The sequence below is a fragment of the Trifolium pratense genome, linkage group LG4 (genome assembly GCF_020283565.1).
Source record: "Trifolium pratense cultivar HEN17-A07 linkage group LG4, ARS_RC_1.1, whole genome shotgun sequence".
Lineage (NCBI taxonomy): Eukaryota > Viridiplantae > Streptophyta > Magnoliopsida > Fabales > Fabaceae > Trifolium > Trifolium pratense.
Window position 1 is genome coordinate 58158237 of NC_060062.1, and position 12383 is coordinate 58170619.

Consider the following 12383-nt stretch of genomic DNA (forward strand, 5'->3'; position numbering starts at 1 on the left):
ACCTGAAAGATATGGATATTTCATATCGGAGCAAGGTGATGTATTACTCATGGATCAAGATGAGCCTGTGACTTACCAAGAGGCTATTACTGGCCCTGAATCTGAGAAGTGGCTAGAAGCCATGAAATCTGAAATGGATTCCATGTACACAAATCAAGTTTGGAACTTGGTGGAAGCTCCTGATGGGATCAAACCCATAGGATGCAAGTGGGTCTTCAAGAAGAAGACTGACATGGATGGAAAGGTACAGACCTACAAAGCGCGATTGGTTGCTAAAGGTTTCAAACAAATTCATGGGGTAGACTATGATGAAACATTTTCACCAGTTGCGATGATCAAATCCATTCGGATCTTACTTGCCATCGCTGCATACTATGATTATGAAATCTGGCAGATGGATGTAAAAACTGCCTTCCTTAATGGGAGTCTCCTTGAGGATGTGTACATTACACAACCTGAAGGCTTTTGCATTCCAGGAGAAGCCAAAAAGATATGCAAATTACATCGATCAATCTACGGATTGAAGCAAGCTTCCAGAAGTTTGAATCTTCGTTTTGATGAAACTGTAAAGCAGTACGGATTCATTCAAAATGAAGATGAGCCTTGTGTTTACAAGAAGGTTAGTGGGAGCATAGTCGCATTCCTAGTATTATATGTAGATGACATATTACTAATAGGAAACGACATCCCTACCTTGTGTAACAACCCATATTTTTCTATAAAGAATTTACTCATAAAAATACTTTGTTTCTTTAAAAAGGTGTGAATATATTTTTTTTTATATAGAATAATAATTACTTAAGCCTGTAAATAATCTTTGTACAATAAAAGAATTTTTCATTTAAATTACAAATTTATAAAACCCAAATTTGTTTAGTCCCGCGCAAGTACAAGCAACACATCACCTCATATTTCACCTTTGGTACCTACAACCATATTTAATGTAAGGGTCAATTTCCTTATCCAAATTGAATCATGCCGAACGGAAGGTAAATGTTATAAACTAAAAATAAAATACTCGGCCATAAAAAGTAATAAAATAAAATCGATGCAAGAAACTCTTTTTAATAACAATTTATACAAACTAATGATGCATGAAATGCAACTAGACCATGATCCGGATATCGCCCCATTTGGCACTTGGAATTTAACGCCCCAAGTAGCGTATTCGCCCCATTTGGCACAAATCGCCCCATTTGGCACTTGGAATTTAACGCCCCAAGTAGCGTATTCGCCCCATTTGGCACTTGGAATTTTACGCCCCAAGTAGCGTATTCGCCCCATTTGGCACATAATAACAAATCGCCCCATTTGGCACCTATGACTCAACTATATGCCATGCTATGCTTCATATATACACACTTTAATATACACAAATATTAAATCGCCCCATTTGGCACTTAATATATAAACTTTCTTTTAAAATCATCGCTACTTCTACTAGATCAAATCAAAATCAATTTTCTCTTTTAAACCACACCAAATATTCATTTTATCAAAAACCAACCAAATACTCATATCCACAATCAACCACAAAACACATCAATCATAGAATTACATATACAATCAGCCACACACACATACTCGGAATGTAATGAAATAGCATAGAGTTGTTATAAAAATAGTTCTTTCATTCCTTTTATTTTCATTCCTTCTTAACGGTTAAATATTCCATTATTAATCTATAACATAAACCCTATGTGCATGAGTGTATGGGGAAAAAGCCCTTACCTTGGCGGATTTCCTTCCAAGCACAATACTCTAGGCCTAAATTCGTAGCTACAGTGTACACTGGATATATCTCACTTCAAAGTTCATTTCGACGATCCGACGGTTGAAAATGGACTACTATGTGTCGAGAAACTACTGTCCAAAAATAAATACGATCCAACGGTGAACGAAGGAGAAATCAATATTTTACGATGACAGCTTTTGGAAAAACGAAAATAGGTTGATTGAATTGGAACTTTCATGAATCAAATAAAAATGAAATAGAGAGACTAATAAAAGAGGACTTACACAATTTGAATTGAAGGAGAATGAAACTAAAAACAAAGCTTGATAATCATTTGAATTATAAAGGGAGTTGTAAGAGTATAAAATGTTTGTTTTGTGGAAGCTAGGTAGGCGTGTATAGCTTCATTGCCTTTTGACTTTGATGCCATAGAAATATAATTGAGAGCATAGTATAATAGTGTGAGAGACTCATTAGCATGTATGTATGTATATATATAGTATTGATGTGGAAAACAAAGGGATATTGGAATACAATTGATTTGGGTTAGTGGGAAGACATGAAAAGTCTTTTACGACTTTTGAGTTCAAGAGACACAATTGAGAATTAAATCTCTTTTCTAAGATGAATGTGGCCATGTTTTAAGGAATGAAGGGGAAGAGGAGAAGATCATATCATATATGAAAGGATGACTATTCATTTGGCTTAGTTAAAAGTATTTAAATGTATAAAATAAAATAAAAGTAAATAATCATTCTATTATTGTCATACCGATAAAATAATGGTTCCATTTAGAAAAAATAGAGTTATTCTTTATACCGGAGATGAATAAAATGATTAATCAATAAAATAATAAAACCACCAATTACCATATACATATAAAATATTGGGTTCTTACATTATTACCCCCTTAAAATAGTTTCGTCCTCGAAACTAGAAAACCGAAAACATAGGTTAGATAAAATTGAAGTAAAAATATTCTAACTTATAAATAAAATAAAATATTTATCTATATATAAATTAAAATTCTCGGGTGTTACATTCTACCCACCAAAAATTTAGTTTCGTCCCCGAAACTAGAGAGTTTCAAAATAAGTAAAATGTCGAGTGTTCTCTGCGTACTCTAATGTAAAATAAAAAAAAACAATAACATAAATCCCAAAATAGTTTGCAAAGGTAAAATCATTTATTAACAAATTCAAATAAAATAGTCTAATATAAATAAAGTAAAACACGATAATAAAAATTTGATATCGTTCAAGACAATATATTCCTTGAAAGAAAAAATAATTTTTTTTTTTTTTCGACAAATAAAATTGCTCCAAAAGTATGAAGTAAAAATAGTTTAAAACACTTTATATCCAAAAATAAGCCACGTCATAAAATCGAGTAACGAAGGAGGGAAATAAGCCAGAAAGAAGGAAAACTAAAGCTAAATACTCAAATCGGATCGTGCCGTAGAAGATTGAAATCGATTAGAAAATCGGTCGCCTAGCCTTTAGCACAAAACGTCGCATTGACTCTGTACGCTCCAACAATTGAGGAGGTCGGTCTATTCCAATCACGATGATCCCGTCTACTATTAACAAGAGATTGAGGGTGATCAGTTCCCCAATTTGCCAATAGTGAGCCAGCAATCATAATGGTAGTCTAGACCATCCTACTCTCAAGGGTTATCTCGTTCTTTACATCCTGCAATTAGCGTTTGTCGAGTTTCCGGTAGCAGTCACACTCTTCATTCATGCTTCTCACCTAATGGTATAACTTATCACAACTAAGCTCGGGATTTCAAGTATTTGCCTATAGAAAAGACTGGTCGAAAAGAGACATCTGAAACAAGGTTTGAGTGATGTGTGGAGGACGCACTATCTCTTGAGGATGAAAAGACAAGTTACATAATCTCTACAATTAAATTGAGTCATAAAAGATTACTACAATCTAGTCTTATTTCCGGGGTTCCAAAACTCACATTAACTTGCAACTAATAATGTGATATCAACAATTAAATCATCAAAAAGAATCAACAACACAATAACAAACAATATGCACACAAACACAAGACATGTATTCATACCACATTTTAGACACCAACTCTTTTCCTCGAATCTCACTTAAAATAAAACCCATCAACAATACTTAACACTTATTTATACATGTTATACTTCTTCCGATCTATTTATCCAAAATTTATTTTAGTAAAGAAAGAAATTATTTTAATTGGCTTAACGGCATGAGAATTTATTTTTAATAATTTTCATAAAATAAATTACTTTTGCGACAACATCACTAGAATAGAGAATCCTACTACATATATAATAACATAAGAATGCAACACCTATAAAATAATAAAAATATTAACAATTTCTTCTTTTATATTTTTTTTCTACAATAACAACAGTTTTGCAGAAAATAGCTTTAGTGACAGGATCTAAAAATAAAATATACACAAAATGGATTTAGTGACAGACAGCATAAAACTACACATTCAGAAGACGGCCAGCAAATTGCACAATCAAAGAGTTTTAGTGACAGACATCAGAAACAACTTATAAGTTTTAGTGACAGATAGCAACAAGACAAATTATAATGGTGAAAACGTCATAAAAACGAAATAAAATACTAATCATACAAAAATCATAAGGTCATTCATCACCAATATAATCTCTAATTCACAAATTATGATTACAACATTTTTATTTTAAAAATCATTTCCTTGGAAAATTAGTCATTTACCTATCTCATAAAAATAGTTTCTTCATTTGATCAAATTGCTTTTATATATTTTATAAAGAAAACACTACTTAATTTACATGATCTAAAAATAACCATAAAATTCATAAACAAGAAGGAAACATTTTTAAAGAAAATTTAGACAATTACTTAATAATAACATTATTAACATGCTTGTAAATTACCATATATTCTTCTGAAACTTATCAATCATATTTCTCTATTCATAAAATGGAATCAACACCAAAAATCAAATAAGAATTTCATACCACATAATACACTATAAAAGTCGTCTCTTTTCTACTAATAAAATATGAGTTTAAAATTCAAAATAACCATAGATAAATCATGGATAAAATAATTTTTGAACACCACTATTTTTTTTGGACCCAACTCTTTTTTGTTTTGTTTTTATAGAACCAAAAATATCCATAAGTCAAATTATGTTAAAATTATTTTTATAGAAATTATGTGTCCAAATAAACATTCTCTAAGAATTTACTCAATAAAATCATCATAACAATTTTTTTTCCAAAGTAAGTACCACAAAATTAGTCATCAATTATTTCATTCAGCCAAATAATTTCTAATGTACGGTTCAACATAACACCATTCCTTTTAAATAAAAGTCTACAAAATTACTCAATAGAAAATTCACAAAAAGAAAATTTATTTTCTATTAATCATAAAACTATTCCTTTTTAGACAATTAATAAAATAAAACTTACACAATTATATTATAAAAATCACACTACTAATCATTCACAACAAGACCAACTAATAGTAAGAATCACACAATAACTAGAGTTTAAATTTTATTAAAAGACAAGCCGATCATGAAATAACAAGTGAAAATAAATCAACTTACATAGAATTTTTTATTTTTTTTAAATCGCACAAGTCAAATTACAACGATGCCACTAGGAACAAAACTTCAGTGGTTACGAACTATTCACACAATAAGATCATATATTTTATTCACAAAGTCAAGAATGAATTACTAAATCCAATTATACTTCATTAATCAAGCATATACAAGCCTAGAAACAAAAATACCTATAAAATTTCAAAACAAACAAACAATATTATATTTTTATTTTTTTAAAAAAATATCTTTCTTAAAAATATGACTATACCATTGTACAATCGTGCTACAAAATATCATCGTGGAAACACATAATTTTACAATACAAGACGGCGGAATCAAGAGCTTTACTACTATATGCTTATAATGTAAAAATTATTCTTTTCAAGACTAATGACCAAAAATTATTCAACAAGTATTTCACCCAAAATAAATAATTTTATTTCTTAAACTTTAGCTCATCATAAACCTGGTTTTTTTTTCCTTAAGTAATAAGTTACAAAATTATTCCATTAAAAGTTCACAAATGAAAATATATTTGCTAACAAAGTCATATCTTTAAATACAAACACAAATGTCATGAAATCAACTTCCAATAATCAAACAAAGAAACACCAACCATAACAAAGTTAACCAAAAAAACTTCACACATAAATCAAGGCATACACACAAAATCTCTCCCACCCAAAAATGTTTGTCCGAGGATTATGGCTCTGATACCAATTGTAACAACCCATATTTTTCTATAAAGAATTTACTCATAAAAATACTTTGTTTCTTTAAAAAGGTGTGAATATATTTTTTTTATATAGAATAATAATTACTTAAGCCTGTAAATAATCTTTGTACAATAAAAGAATTTTTCATTTAAATTACAAATTTATAAAACCCAAATTTGTTTAGTCCCGCGCACGTACAAGCAACACATCACCTCATATTTCACCTTTGGTACCTACAACCATATTTAATGTAAGGGTCAATTTCCTATCCAAATTGAATCATGCCGAACGGAAGGTAAATGTTATAAACTAAAAATAAAATACTCGGCCATAAAAAGTAATAAAATAAAATCGATGCAAGAAACTCTTTTTAATAACAATTTATACAAACTAATGATGCATGAAATGCAACTAGACCATGATCCGGATATCGCCCCATTTGGCACTTGGAATTTAACGCCCCAAGTAGCGTATTCGCCCCATTTGGCACTTGGAATTTTACGCCCCAAGTAGCGTATTCGCCCCATTTGGCACATAATAACAAATCGCCCCATTTGGCACCTATGACTCAACTATATGTCATGCTATGCTTCATATACACACTTTAATATACACAAATATTAAATCTCCCCATTTGGCACTTAATATATAAACTTTCTTTTAAAATCATCGCTACTTCCACTAGATCAAATCAAAATCAATTTTCTCTTTTAAACCACACCAAATATTCATTTTATCAAAAACCAACCAAATACTCATATCCACAATCAACCACAAAACACATCAATCATAGAATTACATATACAATCAGCCACACACACATACTCGGAATGTAATGAAATAGCATAGAGTTGTTATAAAAATAGTTCTTTCATTCCTTTTATTTTCATTCCTTCTTAACGGTTAAATATTCCATTATTAATCTATAACATAAACCCTATGTGCATGAGTGTATGGGGAAAAAGCCCTTACCTTGGCGGATTTCCTTCCAAGCACAATACTCTAGGCCTAAATTCGTAGCTACAGTGTACACTGGATATATCTCACTTCAAAGTTCATTTCGACGATCCGACGGTTTAAAATGGACTACTATGTGTCGAGAAACTACTGTCCAAAAATAAATACGATCCAACGGTGAACGAAGGAGAAATCAATATTTTACGATGACAGCTTTTGGAAAAACGAAAATAGGTTGATTGAATTGGAACTTTCATGAATCAAATAAAAATGGAATAGAGAGACTAATAAAAGAAGACTTACACAATTTGAATTGAAGGAGAATGAAACTAAAAACAAAGCTTGATAATCATTTGAATTATAAAGGGAGTTGTAAGAGTATAAAATGTTTGTTTTGTGGAAGCTAGGTAGGCGTGTATAGCTTCATTGCCTTTTGACTTTGATGCCATAGAAATATAATTGAGAGCATAGTATAATAGTGTGAGAGACTCATTAGCATGTATGTATATATATAGTATTGATGTGGAAAACAAAGGGATATTGGAATACAATTGATTTGGGTTAGTGGGAAGACATGAAAAGTCTTTTACGACTTTTGAGTTCAAGAGACACAATTGAGAATTAAATCTCTTTTCTAAGATGAATGTGGCCATGTTTTAAGGAATGAAGGGGAAGAGGAGAAGATCATATCATATATGAAAGGATGACTATTCATTTGGCTTAGTTAAAAGTATTTAAATGTATAAAATAAAATAAAAGTAAATAATCATTCTATTATTGTCATACCGATAAAATAATGGTTCCATTTAGAAAAAATAGAGTTATTCTTTATACCGGAGATGAATAAAATGATTAATCAATAAAATAATAAAACCACCAATTACCATATACATATAAAATATTGGGTTCTTACATTATTACCCCCTTAAAATAGTTTCGTCCTCGAAACTAGAAAACCGAAAACATAGGTTAGATAAAATTGAAGTAAAAATATTCTAACTTATAAATAAAATAAAATATTTATCTATATATAAATTAAAATTCTCGGGTGTTACATTCTACCCACCAAAAATTTAGTTTCGTCCCCGAAACTAGAGAGTTTCAAAATAAGTAAAATGTCGAGTGTTCTCTGCGTACTCTAATGTAAAATAAAAAAAACAATAACATAAATCCCAAAATAGTTTGCAAAGGTAAAATCATTTATTAACAAATTCAAATAAAATAGTCTAATATAAATAAAGTAAAACACGATAATAAAAATTTGATATCGTTCAAGACAATATATTCCTTGAAAGAAAAAATAATTTTTTTTTTTTCGACAAATAAAATTGCTCCAAAAGTATGAAGTAAAAATAGTTTAAAACACTTTATATCCAAAAATAAGCCACGTCATAAAATCGAGTAACGAAGGAGGGAAATAAGCCAGAAAGAAGGAAAACTAAAGCTAAATACTCAAATCGGATCGTGCCGTAGAAGATTGAAATCGATTAGAAAATCGGTCGCCTAGCCTTTAGCACAAAACGTCGCATTGACTCTGTACGCTCCAACAATTGAGGAGGTCGGTCTATTCCAATCACGATGATCCCGTCTACTATTAACAAGAGATTGAGGGTGATCAGTTCCCCAATTTGCCAATAGTGAGCCAGCAATCATAATGGTAGTCTAGACCATCCTACTCTCAAGGGTTATCTCGTTCTTTACATCCTACAATTAGCGTTTGTCGAGTTTCCGGTAGCAGTCACACTCTTCATTCATGCTTCTCACCTAATGGTATAACTTATCACAACTAAGCTCAGGATTTCAAGTATTTGCCTATAGAAAAGACTGGTCGAAAAGAGACATCTGAAACAAGGTTTGAGTGATGTGTGGAGGACGCACTATCTCTTGAGGATGAAAAGACAAGTTACATAATCTCTACAATTAAATTGAGTCATAAAAGATTACTACAATCTAGTCTTATTTCCGGGGTTCCAAAACTCACATTAACTTGCAACTAATAATGTGATATCAACAATTAAATCATCAAAAAGAATCAACAACACAATAACAAACAATATGCACACAAACACAAGACATGTATTCATACCACATTTTAGACACCAACTCTTTTCCTCGAATCTCACTTAAAATAAAACCCATCAACAATACTTAACACTTATTTATACATGTTATACTTCTTCCGATCTATTTATCCAAAATTTATTTTAGTAAAGAAAGAAATTATTTTAATTGGCTTAACGGCATGAGAATTTATTTTTAATAATTTTCATAAAATAAATTACTTTTGCGACAACATCACTAGAATAGAGAATCCTACTACATATATAATAACATAAGAATGCAACACCTATAAAATAATAAAAATATTAACAATTTCTTCTTTTATATTTTTTTTTTCTACAATAACAACAGTTTTGCAGAAAATAGCTTTAGTGACAGGATCTAAAAATAAAATATACACAAAATGGATTTAGTGACAGACAGCATAAAACTACACATTCAGAAGACAGCCAGCAAATTGCACAATCAAAGAGTTTTAGTGACAGACATCAGAAACAACTTATAAGTTTTAGTGACAGATAGCAACAAGACAAATTATAATGGTGAAAACAACGTCATAAAAACGAAATAAAATACTAATCATACAAAAATCATAAGGTCATTCATCACCAATATAATCTCTAATTCACAAATTATGATTACAACATTTTTATTTTAAAAATCATTTCCTTGGAAAATTAGTCATTTACCTATCTCATAAAAATAGTTTCTTCATTTGATCAAATTGCTTTTATATATTTTATAAAGAAAACACTACTTAATTTACATGATCTAAAAATAACCATAAAATTCATAAACAAGAAGGAAACATTTTTAAAGAAAATTTAGACAATTACTTAATAATAACATTATTAACATGCTTGTAAATTACCATATATTCTTCTGAAACTTATCAATCATATTTCTCTATTCATAAAATGGAATCAACACCAAAAATCAAATAAGAATTTCATACCACATAATACACTATAAAAGTCGTCTCTTTTCTACTAATAAAATATGAGTTTAAAATTCAAAATAACCATAGATAAATCATGGATAAAATAATTTTTGAACACCACTATTTTTTTTTGACCCAACTCTTTTTTGTTTTGTTTTTATAGAACCAAAAATATCCATAAGTCAAATTATGTTAAAATTATTTTTATAGAAATTATGTGTCCAAATAAACATTCTCTAAGAATTTACTCAATAAAATCATCATAACAATTTTTTTTCCAAAGTAAGTACCACAAAATTAGTCATCAATTATTTCATTCAGCCAAATAATTTCTAATGTACGGTTCAACATAACACCATTCCTTTTAAATAAAAGTCTACAAAATTACTCAATAGAAAATTCGCAAAAAGAAAATTTATTTTCTATTAATCATAAAACTATTCCTTTTTAGACAATTAATAAAATAAAACTTACACAATTATATTATAAAAATCACACTACTAATCATTCACAACAAGACCAACTAATAGTAAGAATCACACAATAACTAGAGTTTAAATTTTCTTAAAAGACAAGCCGATCATGAAATAACAAGTGAAAATAAATCAACTTACATAGAATTTTTTATTTTTTTTAAATCGCACAAGTCAAATTACAACGATGCCACTAGGAACAAAACTTCAGTGGTTACGAACTATTCACACAATAAGATCATATATTTTATTCACAAAGTCAAGAATGAATTACTAAATCCAATTATACTTCATTAATCAAGCATATACAAGCCTAGAAACAAAAATACCTATAAAATTTCAAAACAAACAAACAATATTATATTTTTATTTTTTTAAAAAAATATCTTTCTTAAAAATATGATTATACCATTGTACAATCGTGCTACAAAATATCATCGTGGAAACACATAATTTTACAATACAAGACGGCGGAATCAAGAGCTTTACTACTATATGCTTATCATGTAAAAATTATTCTTTTCAAGACTAATGACCAAAAATTATTCAACAAGTATTTCACCCAAAATAAATAATTTTATTTCTTAAACTTTAGCTCATCATAAACCTGTTTTTTTTTTCCTTAAGTAATAAGTTACAAAATTATTCCATTAAAAGTTCACAAATGAAAATATATTTGCTAACAAAGTCATCTTTAAATACAAACACAAATGTCATGAAATCAACTTCCAATAATCAAACAAAGAAACACCAACCATAACAAAGTTAACCAAAAAAACTTCACACATAAATCAAGGCATACACACAAAATCTCTCCCACCCAAAAATGTTTGTCCGAGGATTATGGCTCTGATACCAATTGTAACAACCCATATTTTTCTATAAAGAATTTACTCATAAAAATACTTTGTTTCTTTAAAAAGGTGTGAATATATTTTTTTTTTATATAGAATAATAATTACTTAAGCCTGTAAATAATCTTTGTACAATAAAAGAATTTTTCATTTAAATTACAAATTTATAAAACCCAAATTTGTTTAGTCCCGCGCACGTACAAGCAACACATCACCTCATATTTCACCTTTGGTACCTACAACCATATTTAATGTAAGGGTCAATTTCCTTATCCAAATTGAATCATGCCGAACGGAAGGTAAATGTTATAAACTAAAAATAAAATACTCGGCCATAAAAAGTAATAAAATAAAATCGATGCAAGAAACTCTTTTTAATAACAATTTATACAAACTAATGATGCATGAAATGCAACTAGACCATGATCCGGATATCGCCCCATTTGGCACTTGGAATTTAACGCCCCAAGTAGCGTATTCGCCCCATTTGGCACTTGGAATTTAACGCCCCAAGTAGCGTATTCGCCCCATTTGGCACTTGGAATTTTACGCCCCAAGTAGCGTATTCGCCCCATTTGGCACATAATAACAAATCGCCCCATTTGGCACCTATGACTCAACTATATGCCATGCTATGCTTCATATACACACTTTAATATACACAAATATTAAATCGCCCCATTTGGCACTTAATATATAAACTTTCTTTTAAAATCATCGCTACTTCCACCAGATCAAATCAAAATCAATTTTCTCTTTTAAACCACACCAAATATTCATTTTATCAAAAACCAACCAAATACTCATATCCACAATCAACCACAAAACACATCAATCATAGAATTACATATACAATCAGCCACACACACATACTCGGAATGTAATGAAATAGCATAGAGTTGTTATAAAAATAGTTCTTTCATTCCTTTTATTTTCATTCCTTCTTAACGGTTAAATATTCCATTATTAATCTATAACATAAACCCTATGTGCATGAGTGTATGGGGAAAAAGCCCTTACCTTGGCGGATTTCCTTCCAAGCACAATAC

At 29.8% G+C, this 12383-nt stretch overlaps 2 long non-coding RNA genes across 2 annotated transcripts; both read right to left on the reverse strand.

Annotated features, from left to right (window-relative positions):
• Positions 1–889: 889 nt before the first annotated feature.
• On the reverse strand, positions 890–2175 carry LOC123924639. Its single transcript, XR_006814792.1, has 3 exons — positions 2020–2175; positions 1732–1866; positions 890–926 (listed from the first exon to the last, which is right to left on the reverse strand). It is a non-coding gene; the product is annotated as an uncharacterized LOC123924639 (long non-coding RNA).
• Positions 2176–6167: 3992 nt separating this feature from the next.
• On the reverse strand, positions 6168–7587 carry LOC123924682. Its single transcript, XR_006814802.1, has 3 exons — positions 7310–7587; positions 7022–7156; positions 6168–6282 (listed from the first exon to the last, which is right to left on the reverse strand). It is a non-coding gene; the product is annotated as an uncharacterized LOC123924682 (long non-coding RNA).
• Positions 7588–12383: the final 4796 nt, after the last annotated feature.